The sequence below is a fragment of the Trachypithecus francoisi genome, unplaced genomic scaffold, assembly GCF_009764315.1.
Source record: "Trachypithecus francoisi isolate TF-2019V2 unplaced genomic scaffold, Tfra_2.0 Lachesis_group10, whole genome shotgun sequence".
Taxonomy (NCBI): domain Eukaryota; kingdom Metazoa; phylum Chordata; class Mammalia; order Primates; family Cercopithecidae; genus Trachypithecus; species Trachypithecus francoisi.
Window position 1 is genome coordinate 126386234 of NW_022681455.1, and position 15330 is coordinate 126401563.

At 58.6% G+C, this 15330-nt stretch overlaps 1 protein-coding gene across 9 annotated transcripts in view; it reads left to right on the forward strand.

Moving 5' to 3' along the window:
- GSE1 (Gse1 coiled-coil protein) overlaps window positions 1-15330 on the forward strand; it is a 508837-nt gene that overhangs the window by 446998 nt on the left and 46509 nt on the right. The window lies entirely within an intron of this gene.

The window sequence follows — 15330 nt, forward strand, 5'->3', positions numbered from 1 at the left end:
GATGGGGGTGGCGTGGGGAGTCTCTTGAGAGCTGCCGGCGCTGGAGAGCTGGAATGAAAACTTTGCGGCGACGCGGGAGGGAGCGAATGGGGGTGGCTGTGCGCCCCCGCGGCAGGTGCTGGTGACGGCCAAGGAAGGGGGGCTCGCTACTGGGGCCGCGCCGGTTGGGGTTTTTGTCTTGCTCCCCTCCCCCTCCCCAACCCCTCATCGCAGGAGAGTTGGTCGGGAGGGCAGAACCGCAGCCTCCCGGGTCTGTGACCCTCACTCTCTGCTTCCCGAGGAAAGGGCGCGCCACGGGCTTGGCCGCTTCTCTCCTCCCTCTCCCCCACCCCCAGCGGAGCGGCTCCCTGCCCCTCCCCTCCCCCCCGCAGAAGATGGCTGCCCCAGCCTCGGAGGTGGGAGAGGGATTGCACATCCGCCGCCCCCCACCCGCGCTGGCCTTTTTCCCTCCCCGGCCCTTCCTGCTCCGCCTGGATGCGCTTCCCCGCCCCCAGCCCTCCCGGGCCCTGCGGCCGCGCTGATGGGCGGCGAGTGGCCCGACCGAGTGGAGCCGATTCAATTATATTGCAGCACCAGAGACACCTCCTCGGCCGCCCGCCCGCCTCTCCAGCAGGCTAATTAAATTCCCTTCATGGAGGCGGAGCGGGAGTGGAGCTCACTCTCCCTGCGCCCGCCCACCCCCAGCTTCCCGCCTCCCCTCCCCAGCGCCGGGTGGGGGACCAGGGGGCCACTTAGAAATGTACAGTGGAGACTCCAGGCGCAGGCCATAGGGAGGGGGTTCCCAGATCGCGGGCAGGGATACCGTGACACCCCCACTGGATGGGGGGGTGGAGGCTGTCCTCCTTCCACGTGGTGGGCCGGGGGCCTGGTTGCAGTGCCTGTGTGAGATCCGAGGGCAGCATGCTGGCGGTGTGGGAGCACCTGCCGGGTTCCCAGCTGGGCGGTGGATGCCAGCCGGAGTTGAGTCGGTTTGGCTCTTAGAAACTATCTTTTTGTCTGCAAAGTGCGTTTAAAACACACTAAACCCCTGGTAACGGCTGCAGTGCCTTATCTGGGGCCTGAGGGGTAGGGGCCCACACAGAAGCGGGACCACCAAATGGAAAGAGAGCTCCTTTTGTAAAAGGCGCCTGAACAAAAGGCCGAGCCGCACTCCGGGTGGGAGCGTCCCCGCCTAAGCCGATTTCTAGGAGGCGGGGGACAAAGGGGCAGAGAGAAGGTCTTGGTGGGGCGCTTTGAAATGTGCCCCCTGGTTGGCCGCCTCGTCCCCTCCCCTGGGATTCTGTGCCCCCGTCCCCCGGCAGGGGTGGAAGGAGCACCCAGGTGAGCAGCCTTCCCCGGCCTCCCTCGGTGTTGCTTAAGCTTGGGGCACTTCAGTGTTGCTCACCCTGTGTTTACGGCCGCCTCCACCAGCAGGGACGGCAGAACCTGAGGCACAGGCTGTGCCTGACTCAGCCGCCACACCACAGGTGAGGGGCCCAGGGCGCAGGCTCCGACGGCGGCGTGTGTCATCCCGGCCCCTGCTGTGCAGGGAGCCGCCCCGCCCAGGTAGACTCAGGAGAGCTGGAAGAGGCCCTGGCGTGCGAGAACAGCGACCTCGGTGCTTCCTAAGACTTTCTGAGACAGCCAGCCTCTTGTCGGCAGCGTTCCTGATCTCCTGCGGGCCGGGTGCGAGGATGGCTTTTGTCACTCTGGCAGCAGCCACCAAAGCCAGGAGGGGAAGCGGGAGAAGCTGGAGCCAACCACGGTTTTGACGCTTGGAGTTTTCTTTCCTGGAGCCTTGGGGGCGGTGCCGTGCCAGAGCTGGTGAGAGCCACCTGGAGCCTCTGGTGACCTAGGGTCAGCCCCGCCTTGGGAAGGGAGGTTGGGAAGTCCTGGTTCTAGGCACAGTGAGGCTGAGCTCAAAACAAGGAAGGCAACAAGCTGTCCACTGTGGCGCAGGCCCTGAGCTGTTTCGGACAGTTTTTACAATCCTGGAGTGTCAGAGTTCAAAGGGACTTGTAGATCTCCAAACTCGGTGTTTTAAAACTGCTACTGGCCAGGCTTTTCCAAGCCCAGTTAAGCCACAGCCTCTGGGTTCCTGACCCGGGTCTGGAGGTTGTCAGAGCTCCCCAGCTGATCCTAAGGTACAGACGGGGGGCACACTGGGGCCTGGGGCCGGGCGTGGGGCTGACACCGCGCTCACAGCAGGAAGCCTCCTCTGATGGCCCCGTGAGCCCTCCCCTCCAGCAGTCACTTCCCTGTCTCTGGGGGAAGTTCAGGGGCTGCAGATCTGAGTGCCTTGTGGTTTCAGAGCAGAAGCCAAGCCTGCCTGTGGGCTCAGCATCGCCGGCCCAAGGAAGAGCCAAGTCTGCACAGCGCCACTCTGTGGCAGACCAGGGTCCTGCACCTCTCAACTAGAGATCCCCCCCACCAACCCCTGGAGTCCCAAATTCCCCTTGAGCCCCCTGGAGCAGGTACCGTCTGTCCTCCCCTGCTCTGAAGGAGGCGGACCGGGGGACTTTGGGCTCAGAGCCCCGAGCTGAGGGGCAGGAGCTGGTGCCTTCCACTTTTCTGGAAGAGTGCGGTTAAGCTAGAGGCCTGGCTGCTACCTTTTTCCTGCCCTCAGGAACTCGCAGGGGCTTGTGGAGTTGGCTAGCAGGGCCGGTTTTTCCTGGCCCCATCTGAAGCCTTGGAATTCCCAGCCTGGGTTACTCGAAGTCCAAGGATCAAACCCCACAATCGAGCCAGGGTTGGATGGGAACCCTCTCTGGGTAGCATGTGAATTGCCTCTGTTGTGGCAACAGCAGGGTCCTCTAAAACCACAGGGCTTCCCCTCCCTTTCCTGGTGTGCTGGGATAACTGTTTTTGAACCTGCAGAGATCCATGTTGCAGGTGACATTTCAGCTTGGTAGCTGTGCTGAAGCCTGGCCGGCTGGCTTTAATTCCTCCCCCCGTGGAGTCTCAGATCTCAGTGGCCTCACTGAGTGCGGTGTGGGATGCCGTGCTGCTGGCTTCACTTCTGCACGCTGGCCTTTCTCCCCCGGCTGAGGCCACAGCCTGGGAGGTGACGTTTCTGAGTGTCCCTGTCAATGAGAATTTATTGAGCTCCTCCTCTGAACCCAGCCGTGTGCTTGCTGCTGGGAGGTGTACAGACAGATAAAACAGGAGCGTGGCCAAAAGCAGCCCTTTGCATGCCTGCCAAATGCACACTCGGGGGTCTTTTAATCTTGCTTCTGCAGCTCTGATCCCCCACCAGCCTCTTCTCTCACGCCCTCGGCTCCAGCCAGACGAAACCACACGCCGTTCTCGCCACTCCTGCGTTTGGCCACGTCCCTGTCCTAGCATGGGCCGTCCCGTCTGTCTGGGATTCTCCCATCCGCTGCAAAGCCCACCTGTCCCTGAGGCCAGTCCACCTGCCCTTCCTGACCCGGTGCCTCCCTCGCCTCCATACTCCCATGCCCATCCCGTGTCTGGAAACAGAAGTTCAGAGGGGAAGTGAGAGCTGCCCCCAGGAGGCTGGGGCGGAGTCCAGGCCTGGAGGAAGGAGCCATAGATGAGGGCAAGGCTGGTGCTGGAGAGGGCCTCTGCGTTTACCCTCACCTGCGTCTTCAAAGCATCTGGAAAAGAAGGCGTTGGGCTGCACTGGAGGCTATTGTGGGTCCGTGTGACTTGGGGGTTTCTAGGGAGGCAGGTGGAGGAAGCAGGGAGCCTCCAGCCCAGGGGTCTCTCCTGGCTGCACTTCTGAATCACCTGGGGGGCTTTTCAAAGCTCCCAGTGCCCAGGCTGTACTGCCAAGCAGTTCAGCCCAAACCTCGGGGGGACGAAGCCTGGGCATCCATGTTTAAACCCCCCAGGTGACTGCCATGTGCAGCTCAAGCTGAGACCCTGGCTCTGCTTTCTTCGAGAGCAGCTTCCTCGTCACGGGGGTCCAGGGGGGGAACTTTTCAGTGCTTGGCCCTCCCACGCCAGAAGGGCCTTCTGCTGGGGGGAGTGATGTGGGTAGGAATTCCTTCCCCTAGGAAGGTGGGCCGATTCTGTTTAAGGAGACTTGGGGTCTGGTCTCTCCTCCCACCTGGGAAGCCAGAGACCGCCTTGCTTGCCCTGGAATTGGATGGAGAACCCTGATGACTCAGAAATGGACATGTCCCCTCTACCCCACCTCCCCCGCAGGATGGGGCACCTCTCACCTGGCTGCTTTCTGGATGTCTGTGGGCCATGTGTTAACCCCAGGCAGAATCCTGAAGGTCATTCTTGCCTGGCCCAGGTGGGCTTTGAGCCCTTCTAGAGGGGCTTTCAAATGCAGAGTCCCATTGGCATGGGTGGATTCATGTTCGCCTGCCTCTCTGGCCAGGCCTTCCAATTCTGGAACCGGTTCCTCCAGCTGGAGGACTTGACGTATCTGAGGAGGTGTGTGTTATCGTGGTTTTGGGATCGCTGGTCTGAGGCGGCGTGAGGTGGGTTCATGCTAATGGTGACATAGACCCTCCCACTTTAATCATCACATCCTCACCCCCACCCCAGTGTTCTCATCTGTAAGACGAGGATGCAGTGGCCCTCTGGCAGTTGAGGGTGAGGATGAGATGCTGTAATGCTTGCCACATGCCCCTGACGGGTAAATGACAGATGCGGGTGAGGGTTGAGAAGGCCTGGAGCATGGGGTGAGCGCCTGGTGAGTGTCAGCTGTTACTTGTTGATCGGTGCATCTGACGGTCCATATCTGCCTCTTGCTTCGCTTGTGTGATCTCGGGCACTTGTGTTCTGGGCCTCAGTCTTCTAATCTGTAGAATAGGAATGACAATGTCACCTGTATCCTGAGGCTGTTGAGGGTTGAAGGCTTTATTACCAGGTGCCCAGTACAGCACCTGACACAGGCTCTGCAAAGCCTTGCGGCTATTCCTGTTGCTGCTGCTGCTGTTGTTTTTGTTTTAATTAGAGACAGGGTCTTGCTTTGTTGCCTAGGCTGGAGCGCAGTGGTGTGATCACAGCTCACGACAGCCTCAACCTCCTGGGCTCAAGTGATCCTGCTGCTGCAGCCTCCTGAGAAGTTGGAACCACTGGTGCGTGCCACCACACCTGGTTAATTAGGAATTTTTTTTCTGTGGAGACAGGGTGTCACTGTGTTGCCCAGGGTGGTCTCAAACTCCTGATCTTGGGTGATCCTTCTGTCTCAGCCTCCCAAAGTACTGGAGTTACAGGTGTGAGCCACTGTGTCCAGCTTGGCTTTAATTTACAAAGCTCCAAGGCTCTGTTCTGCTACCCTTAACTCACTCCCTTGCAGTGTTGGGGGTGGCCCCTTTTCCCACCAAGACTGGAGCTGCTTTTTCCGCCCAAAGGCTCAAGGCACCACAGCAGAGCCAGCTGACCCCTCTGCTGGGCTGTAGCAGCTAGAGGTTCTTTTCGGGAGCCTCAATGCCCCTCAGGCTCACACGCACACCACTGCCTCCTTGGTGACGGGACTCTGAGCCCAGGTGGCGGGAGGTGCTTCAACAAACTGTTCCTCCCCCAGCCCTGCCCTTCCTGCGCTCGGATGGTGGGTCTGTGGCCGCAGGCAGCAATGAAGGGTATTGATCGCCCAGCTTTTGGTTGAGCAGTATTGATGTTGGACAGGTTAAGCCGTCCCAAAGGAAAATCTATGTGTCAAGCTGAGCACAAGACAGCTCGCCAGTGGGGGCTGGGAGGCGGGGCACAGCCTTAGGGGCCTCTTCTGTGCTAATCCTGAGTCTTTTATCTTCTGGGTTGGGGGGCAAAGCCTGGGGGTGCCAAGTGATGCCCCACAGCCCCCAGGGGTGTCTGGAGGGATGGCAGGCGCCCTTACGTGGTGTGATCTGTGGGCAGATGGTGTGTCGGCCAGGTCTTGATCCCACTTAAGGAGTTGTCTCTGGGATTTAGTAACCAGATGGAAAAGACTGTATTTCTGTATCCAGAGGTGCTTCGACTGTGCCGGCCTATGAGGGTCACGCCGTGGGCTGTGCGCCAGGCATGGTGGGGGGATATTCTCACCCCGGTGCGCTCCTCCTCCCCGGGGAGGGACTGACTTGCTGGGTAGGGTTTATCCCCATTTAGCCATCCACCGGAGAAGAAAGGGGCCCCAGGGACCCATATCCTGCCTGTAGTCACACAGCTGGTAATTGGTAGAGGAGTAGAAACCCACACCGTGAGTTTCCCTCTCCAGCCTCCTCACCCAACTCCCACCCTCTCTCCCTTAGAGCCTGGAGAGAGGTCACCGGCTGCTTCAGAAGGCCCTGTTTAACCTCGGCTTCTTACGGGGTGCAGTGGCTCAAGCCTGTAATTCCAGCACTCTGGGAGGCCGAGGCAGGTGAATTGCTTGAGCTCTGAAGTTCAAGACTCCCCTCTACAAAAAAATTAAAAAGTAAAAAAAACTAGCCAGGCATGGTGGGACGTGCCTGTGGTCCCAGCTACTCAGGAAGCTGGGCAGGGAGGATCACTTGAGCCCGGGAGCTCAAGGCTGCCTGCAATGAGTTGTGATCGCACCACTGCACCCCAGCCTGGGTGACAGAGCAAGACTCTTGTCTCAACAAAAAAAACAAAATTAAACTGCGCTGCTTCACCCAGTCTCGGGATGTGAGTGGATTCTTCCAACTGAATTCCCAGTGTACATTTATCTTTGAGTGTATTTTTGTAATGTTTTTGCATTTGACATGTGGTATTTTTTCCATTCACTTAAATATACGAGGATCCACTAGACAGCCGATGCTATACTGGGTGTTGAAGACACAAAGTGGAATGCGGTTCAAGCAAAAATTCTCAGCCAGATGGGAGCATTGGCGAGACCTCCGCCTCCCAGAGGCTGCCATCCACGCGGTCGTCTCCGCCGCCCATCAGGAGGGTGTGGTTAGTCACCCCGTAACAGATAAGAAAACAGGGTTTCGGAATCGGCCCTTGTGGAATGCCTGGGCCGAGCCCCACTCAGCCCTGCATCTCTGAGCTGTTGGGGAACCTGTTTAGATAGTCTCAGCCCCGGGTCTCTGCGGTGTTCTCAGCCCTGGGTGTCTGTGCTGTTGGGAACCGTTTGCATGTTCTCGGCCCTGGGTGTGTCTGTGCTGTTGGGGACCTGCTTAGATCGTCTCTTGGAAAAGGTTTGTGGCCTCCCCTGTGCCTGGGTTTGCAGGGAGTGGAGGTGTGCGCTGAGATCATCTGTTTTAAATGAAGCTGATGTCCCGGCCTCCTTTTTTGAATACAGTCTTATCGTTTTACAACTTGTTTCCACCTAAATGTACATCTTATAAGACTTTATAGGACTAAGGAAGTTAATCCATCCTTAGCAGGATGCCAGACCCCTGGAGCCTGTCACCTGGGCACAGGGAGGACACTTTAACTAAGCGGCTGGTTTCCCGTTTGAGACTGGTTGGGATCCTGCGGAGGGGCTCCGAATCCACTCACAGCAGGACTGTGTCTGCTTGCATGCTGGAGCTGGGGTTTCTCCAGCCACAGCTGGCATTGTGGACCGTGGAGTTTTGTGTCATCCGTGTCTCTTATCCACTGGAGAGACTGTTGTGTTCATTCTGCCAGACTACCCTTGAAGACGCCAGGGAGGGGAGGGCGCGCCTGCCCACCTCTGCTTACCTGCCCACCTCTGCTTACCTGCCCACCTCGGGCTCATTCTTCCCACCCCACACCCCCCAGGGGGCCTTCAGGACAGGAGACATAGCCTGGACTACTTGTCATGGCACAGCAAGAACTTTGTTACCAGTCCTGGTGGGCAGAGACTGCCAACTCCCAACAGCCAGGTCTGGAACTGACTGGGAAACTTACAAGTTCCTCACTGGGGTTCTGGAGGGGTGTGTGAGAATTCCAGAATCATTTAGACCGAAGCAGTCAGTCATTCAGCAGTTACAGGATGATCGTGGCCAGAGAAAGTGAGCAGTTTGCCCTTTTTGGTGGCTGGGTTGGATGAGGGAGTCCAGGACTCCTGGCACATGACTGTTGCGGGAGCTTTTCCCGGACAGCCCCATTCCAAAGTCCATGTTGGCTGCGGGGCCGTTTGTTTTTTCCAGTGAGGCATTTAGTGATGTCTGGGCACCGCACGTGGGGCTTTGAAGATGGGAGAGGAGTCTGGATGAGGAAAACACCATTAGAACTTGGATCATTCTGGGCCCTTTCTTTTTCACCCTGTATTTCCTCTGTCCGGGCAGGTCATATTGGGGGAGGGTGTTTGTACTCGTGGGTTGCTGCTTAGGGAACCCGGTGCTGTGGGAGTTTGTGGCCTGGGTTCACGGATGCTACACATCTTCAAACACATACTTCCACGGGATTTACAGATGGGCTCTGTGAACTTGGTAAAACTGTATGTGACATGCAGTAGGTGTATTTTCCTGGAGAGAGGGTCTGGTCTGCCACTTTGAACCATCTTGAGAGTAGACCTTTTTGCAAAAGCAGATGTAACTGTTTTATGACTTGAGGGGCAAGTCCTGGCTTGGTGAGCTGGCTTTGATTCAGGGGAGACCCACCTTGGGGTTGACACGCGCCAGAATTGTGGCCTTCACAGGCGTCCCCCGAAGCTGAGCCTGGGAAGGGGCTGACCTCTTTCTGTTACGTCCTGATGGGGTTACCGTGTTGATGACATCTGAGCGGAGTGTCGCTGCGCTGAGCTGCAGCTCCTGCAGGGCTGTTAGTTGCTCAGACCTGCACATACTTTCAGAACTGGGAAGACCTGGTGTTGAGGAAGCTGGCTGACCTGAGACCATAGGGAGGAGAGGGGTGGTGACACTGGCAACCTGGAGACTTAGGGACAAACTAAAGGACAAGTGTCACTCATGCGACTGTGATTTTTATGGCTTTGACTTTTCAAGAGAAAGTGGGCAGCTTCATGTTGACTTGAAGCCTCTTATTTTAAAATATTGCACATTGATTCTCATTTGAACAACACAGCATGACTTCAGGTCAAATAAACACAGGTGGAAGGGTAAAAGGCTGGCCCCTTGTCCACTGTCTTCCCCCCCCCCCCCCCCCCCCCCCCGCTTTTTTGGAGACAGGGTCTCACTCTGTCACCCACTCTGCAGTGCAGTGGCGTAATCACTACTCAGCGGCAGCCTCAACCTCCTGGGCTCAAGCGATCCTCCACCTCGGCCTCCCAAAGTGCGGGGATTACAGTCGTGAGCCACTGTTCTCTGACCCTCTTATCTAGTCATTTCTACCCTCTCTCCATGGTACTGACAGGGGAACTGAGGCTCAGGCCATGCAGTGCCCTGGAAGTCCGCACTGAGCTGTTGGGCATCAGTCAGCCTGGGCCCCCCCCCGCCCCCCTCCCCCCGGCTTTCCAGCTCAGGACCAAGCCCGTTTTGCTCAGCCCCCATAGTGTGTTCCCTCGAGGCTCCCCAGCTCTCAGCCTTCAGCGGAAGTTCAGGCTGGCTGAGTGGGATGGGAGGACCCCGGTGCCCGCAGGCAGGCACAGAGCGTCTCTGACTTAAAGTCACCCATTTCTGCTGGTGTGGGTGTCCTCCCTGCTGGAGGGAAGGGACCTTTTCCAGCCGTCACCATCTCCCCACCTCTGAAGCTGGAGACCCTGGGCCCCTCTTCCTGCCCCCCCGCGCCACCTCCCCTGCTGCTCAGGCCACTCCTGGCCCAGGCATCATTGCTTCTTTGAGCACCTGTTGGCATCCACCTCCTGCACGGCCTGGTCCCTGGTCTTGGCTGGAGACTAAGGGCCCTGTAGACAGGTGTCGGCGCTCACTCGGTATGGAAGGGACAGGCAGTCCTGGGAGATGTCCCTGGATCCTCTGTCCCTCCTACTTACCTGAGGGAGCTTGTTAAACACTCAGCCTCCTCCACACTGGGAGCAGGAGAGAGGCCTCGTGAGCAGGTGTCTCAGCATCCTCCTCCCTCTGGCTCTGTCCACCAAGAGGACACCTGGCCTTGACCCGTGCTCCTCCAGCTCCAGCCCCCTTTCTCTTGCTGGCCCATGCCCCCTGGCCCCCACCCGCCATCCCACGGAAACTTGGAGACCTCAGTGTCCGCCCTGGAGCGGGGGCCAGGTTGGGTTTCCCTCCTGGGCACCTCTCGCCTGTGTGGACACCTTGGACCCCATCCATTCCTCTGCCCAGGGCCTCCGGAGGGAGGAAGGGCTCCCGCTGGAGTGGGCGCAGTGGAAGGCAGCCCGGTCAGCTCTGGTGCCGCGGGCTACACAGGGCACCCGGGGGCGGTTCTGGGCTCCAGCACAGGTGTCCTCTGGCCGAGAGCTGTGGGAAAGTGGGGCTGGGGGAGGCCCTGAGTCCAGAGCCTTCCTATTCCCAGCCATGTAGGTCCCATCTGTAAAACGGGTACAGCACACGGGTGGGCACCCAAACAGCCGCCACAGGGTGAGAGCTGCCGCAGGGAGGGGCCCCCAGGTGACGCCAGCCATTTCCAGTCCCTTCTCACATTAAAGGGAAGCAGCTGGCACCATGGCCAGGACAGCTGGGTTTCCTTCCGGCTGCTGAGCCTCCACATGTGACCCGGGCTGAGGGCGTGAATCTCCAGCCTCTGTTCGCCCTCTGGAGCCTGGGAGTAAAGCATCCCACTGTGTGGAATAAACAGGTGGAAAGAGGCGCCTGGGCACCACTAGGACCACTGCCTCCAGGAAGCGGCCCATTGCGAGAATGTGATAAGGTACTCCAGGGACTGCCGAGGGCACAGGGTGGCGGAGGGGCCGGGAATCGGCTGGCGTGGGTGAGCCCCTGACTCCGTCTCAGCTGAGCTATGTGGCCACCGTGGCCTGTGTCACTTTGCTGTTTGGGCGGCATTGCTTTCTGGAGTCTGCTTACATGAAGGGAAGTAAGGGTACAGGTAGCCGGTGCCCTGTAAAAGTCGCCCTCTGGTACCCTTGTCGCCATTGGCGCTGGGCACCATCTCCTGGAGTCACAGCTCTGGACACCGACCCCAGCCTTGACCCAGGGCCCTGCCCTCCCCTTGGTCTGTCCTGCCCCTTTAGGAGGCCGCCTCCCCGCTGAGACCAGGCTGCCACCCGCATCTGCCAGTCCCACCCTTCCCGCCGCCCTCCTCTCCAGCCCTTCATCTGCCCGGCCGGCTTCTCTGCACACGCAGCAGCCGCTTAGAATAATCGCGTCAAATGTTGCTGCCATCTGTTGCCTGACTTCCCGTCCCTTGCCTCCATCCAGGAACCTCCGGGACTGGTCTGGCTGTGAACCTCAGTCGTAGGACTGTCGGCTTTTAGGAGGCCGCTGTCCACGGGCCCCCAGGATGCAACCCCAGCCTCCAACGCCATCTGTGCAGAGCCCCGCTACTGTCCTCAAAACTGTAGTGTGGTGTCCGACCTGGGAAGCCCCTCCAGGTGACCTGCCCCCCCGGTGACACCCCTGGGTTTACCTGGTCCCTTGCACTGTCCAGTGCCGTTGTGTGGGCACCTTCTGAGAGCTCTGCACCCCGTGTTCTGCAGAAGAACTCTTGTGTTCCCAGCATGGCAGTGGGCAAGACAAGGCTGGGGAGAAACTGGGGTGGCCAGCCCCCTCCCAGTCACCCCCATTCACGGCAGGACTGCAGCTTCAAGGGGCTCAGGCAGCATATGGGGTTCAAGATGGCTGCTGGGGGCCCTAGGCATTGCTTGGGAGATGGCTCATTGTGGGTGGCTCTGCGTGGTTGACTGGGCCCTGGCGGGCAGGGTCTGGGGACTCCTCCCGTGGCTCAGTGAGCGTGGCAGAGGACAGGTCTACCTGGGCCAGGTCTTGTGTTGCTTTTTCCTCCTGGGGTGGAGACTCCTGGGGCTGTGCAGGTTGCCCCCGCCCACCTGCCTGTGTTTTCCCAGCCCTTCTGGTTCCAGGTCAGGATCCAGGCCACTTGCGAGGGCTGTCCCTTGCCCTGGCTATGAGTGATGGCTCTGGCCGGTTTCTGGGGCATAGACCTTGGGAAGCAAGTCCAGTGTGGGGAGCCAGGGCAGCCTGGGAGAGGTGTTCTTAGTTGAAAAAAGAAAAAAATGAAGGCACAAGCGGCTGCCCCCAGGCATCTGGAGCAAGGAGACCTCTCCCCCAGGGCCTCCCGGCCCCCTCCCTTGCCTCCACCCCCAAGAAAAATCGCTTTGTGCGAGTGAGCTTGGAACGCGTGGAGGGCAGATAGGATAATGAATTTATTATGAAGCCGCCCAGCTCCTGGGGGTCACGTGGTGCCCGCGCAGCCTCAGCTGCCAGGGCCTGTAGCAGGGTGACCTGGCCTCGTTAGGGCCATGGACGCTTCGTTCCTTTGGGGGAGTGGGGATCGCGGGGGCGGGCACCGGTCCCCGAGCTGGGGGACGCCCTTTATTTGTTCACAAACATTTCTTTCTGCGGTAATGAAAAATTACCAAGAGGGGTGATTAGAGAATCCAGGTCCAGATTGTGCGTGCGGGGCCTGAAAGTGAAGGCCTGCTGCGCCCAGCCTCACGGGGTGTAATTACCCCACGGGGGGCTGTCAGGGGGAAGGGGCGGATTGGTGCTTGAACCGGGGCCCAGCAGAAAATTCATCTCAGCTATTAGCTTGTAATTACAGAGCACGGAGGGAGCAGGCCTGAGGTCTGGTGCCGGGGAAGAGCCGGGATGAAAGGAAGCAGTAATTATGGGATCCGCGGGAGGCTGGGAGGGCGGCTGGCACGCTGATTAATAAGCCCCTCCACCCTCGTGGGGAGGGGGAGCGAGGGATGGGACACCACATTTAATGGAGTAGAGAGACCTTCCCCCCCTCTTTTAAATGCTGCTGTTGGAGCGTTTGGACAGCAGGCAAGCCGGTTTGGGGTCTGTTCTGAAGAACCGGGAACGAGATGGGTTCCAGAAAAGACCAGCCCGCTGGGCCAGCCAACCTTGTCCCTCTCCACTGGGACTTCGCTTCCTTTTCTTCTTGCCTTTTTTTTTTTTTTTTTTTTTAAACATTGTGCTGCTTCTGAGCATATCAGAAACCTAGGCAGAGAGTAGGAGAAGGAGAAAGTGTCGATTCAAGAAGCGGTGCTTTGTTATGGGGGGGCTCGTCCCAGGGCTGGTGGTCTTTGCTTCCCTCGACCTTTCCTGTCTGTGAAATGGTGGGGCCTGAGGGTTTTGCGGTGCTGTGGGCGGCTGCTTCATTCTCCGTTTCCTGCCCTCTGGTTTCTGGCAGAAGCCTCTAGGTTCTCAGCTCTGCCAAGCAGACTGTCTAGACCAGGTGGGTTCTTTCTGGAAGGGTCCAGGGAGCAGACAGTTGAGGCTCACGTGAAGAAGGCGTATGTTCCCTGGCCCGAGGTGCCTTTAGGTGTCTGTCTATGGCAGGTTTTTTTTTTTCCTGGGGGTGGGGGTCAAGGTGGCAGCTGACAGTGGCAGGAAGGGGTGTCCAGAGCAGCATGTGATGTAAATAAGAGGGTGGGGGCCTCACAGACCTGGTCCACCTAGACCCCTGGCTCTTTTTCGCCTGCTGAGCTGCACATGTCAGGAGAGCTTGTACAGTGCAGAGACAGCCCCCGGCCCCCCGGCCCTCATCCATCACAGGCCTTCACCCGGTGGAGCTTATTGCCAGCTGTTAGGATAATGAATTTACATGAGCTGATAATGTAGACAAGAATTCAGTCAATGTCCAGGAGCGCAGAAGTTAATAAATACCTCTCTAATGAGGGCAGTGGGGGGTGTGCTTTCCCAGGGCCTCCCTCTCCCCGCTGCCCCTGGGTCCGCCACAGACACCTTGGTACCTGCCCTGGCCTCAGCCAGAGAACACCTGTGTGGAAGGAGGCCCACATCTGCCTCCCTGGGGAGGGCTGGGGGTTTTGTGCCGAGGCCTGGGGGGCAGCAGCAGCCTTGAAGTGACCCCACCAGGCCTGTGATGGAGGGGCGGGAGGCAGGTGGGCCCTGGAGGCTGTGTCCATTTGTAGCAGGCCCAGGGAGACCCCTCCAAGGATCTCTGGGTTCCCCGGTGCTTGGCCTCCTGTCCTGGCCTCGAGGGAGCTGCCCCCAGCTGCTGCAGCCCCTGCCCCACCCGCCCAGTGCACACATACTGAGGAGCAGCGCTAATTTTAGATTCCCCCTAATGAAGCCGCTCATTTGGAATTCTATTTTAAGTGACCTGACATCAGCAGAGCCGCTTCCCAGGCTCACAGCTCCTCGGGAGCCTGCAGCTGACACCGGGGCAGGGATGCTGCCTGCAGGGGACCCCCAGGGACCCAGGGGGACTGTACCTCAGGCTGGAGGGCCCCTGGGGCCTAGGGAGCAGGCATTGGGCTTTGTCAGCGGCTGGGGTAGGGAGGTTGCCGTCAGGATGCCAGTGGGCTAGTGATAGTGACATTGAGGTAGCCTCAGACCCGGGCATGGAGGGAGTGGGCAGAGGGTCTCCCTGGGTGAGGGCTTAGGTTCGGACTCCCGCAGGGACACCCCAGTTCCCTCCATCCCTGCCCTGGGGCTGGATGGCCCCACACTTTTGTTGGCGGTGCCGACTTCGTGCCGTCGAGCTGCCATCCCTTTGAATGGCCACGTTTTAAAAACCTGGCTCTCTGCAGAAGAATTAGAACATAGAGAAAAGATGAAAATGAAAAACATAGCTCTTCTCGTTGCCATCTGAAGACACTGCCAGTAGCCTCAAGGTGTGTGCACCATTTGGGCTCCAGCCTGGGACTCGCACCATGGCCTCTGTGTACCACTGATAGGCTTTAGATGTGTGTCCCCTCCAAACCTCATGTGGAAATGTGACCTCCAGTGTTGGAGGTAGGGCCTGGTGGCAGTGATTGGATCATGGGGGTGGATCTCATGAAGGGGTTAACTAAGGTGATAACCGTCACCTTAGTGACAAGCACGCTCTTAGCGAGATCTGGGTGTTTAAAAGTCTGGGACCTCCCCACTCTTGGTCCCTCTCTTGCCCCCGGATGTGCTGGCTTCCCTTGACTTCCACCATGATTAGAAGCCTCCTGAGGCCTCCCCAGAAGCAGATGCCAGCACCATGCTTCCTGTACACCCTATAGAGGCAGGAGCCAAAAATAAGCCTCTTTTCTTTATGAATTACTCAGGCTCGGGTATTTCTTTTTTTTTTTGAGACAGAGTCTCACTCTGTTGCCCAGGCTGGAGTGCGGTGGCGCGATCTCCACTCACTGCAAGCTCCGCCTCCCGGTTTCACGCCATTCTCCTGCCTCAGCCTCCCGTGTAGCCGGGACTATAGGTGCCCACCACCACATCTGGCTAATTTTTGTATTTTTAGTAGAGACAGAGTTTCACCGTGTTAGGCAGGATGGTCTCGATCTCCTGACCTCGTGATCCGCCCGTCTCGGCCTCCCAGAGTGCTGGGATTACAGGCGTGAGCCACCACGCCCGGCCTATGAATTACTCAGGCTCGGGTATTTCTTTATAGCAACACGGACAGCCTAGTTTAGCCCCCCAACCCATGCCTGTGGCTGGTGGTCACAGCATGTCTGCCCAGGCGGCC